The sequence below is a fragment of the Alexandromys fortis genome, unplaced genomic scaffold (assembly GCF_014885135.2).
Source record: "Alexandromys fortis isolate MF-2015 unplaced genomic scaffold, M_Fortis_MF-2015_v1.1 scaffold_288, whole genome shotgun sequence".
Taxonomy (NCBI): Eukaryota; Metazoa; Chordata; class Mammalia; order Rodentia; family Cricetidae; genus Alexandromys; species Alexandromys fortis.
In genome coordinates this window covers 354890-355440 of record NW_026068171.1, presented here as the reverse complement: position 1 = coordinate 355440, position 551 = coordinate 354890, and positions in this window count along the sequence as shown.

Sequence of the window (551 nt, the reverse complement as noted above, 5' to 3'; positions counted from 1 at the left end):
GGGAGGGGGAGGAGTGTGGGGGGAGGGGAGGGAAATGGGAGGAAGGGAAGAGGTAGAAATTTTTAAGTAAAAATAAAAATTAAAAAAATAAATAAAAAGTTTGTAATTATTTTTATGCATATTTATGAAAGTAAACCTTTGCCTCTTCCATCGAGTTTTAGAAGTTGTCCTGAATGTCTTTGAAACAGGAAAGTTTTTTTGAGGTGGGTTCTTCTCTGTGGGTAAATTGTATACTTCTGACACTCAGGACTCACATTCACCTTTTTTAAACTTTCCAAAAACATGGATCTATAGCTCCAAATCAAACTAGATAATCCATGTCTATAAATACCTCTTTTGCCACAACAGAAGTTGATGCTGAAGGGAAGGCAGCTGTTCCCTAACGCACAGTCTGTAAATTTTAATTTTGGTTTTAGGCATCAGATCTGGTTTCTATTGGCACATCTGATCGGTTGAGTCATTAGGATAAATGCCATGTCCATTCTTGGGTTTCTTTCATAATTGTTTGTGTTCTGAATAATGAGATTTTACATTGCTTTAGGGCCAAGAAT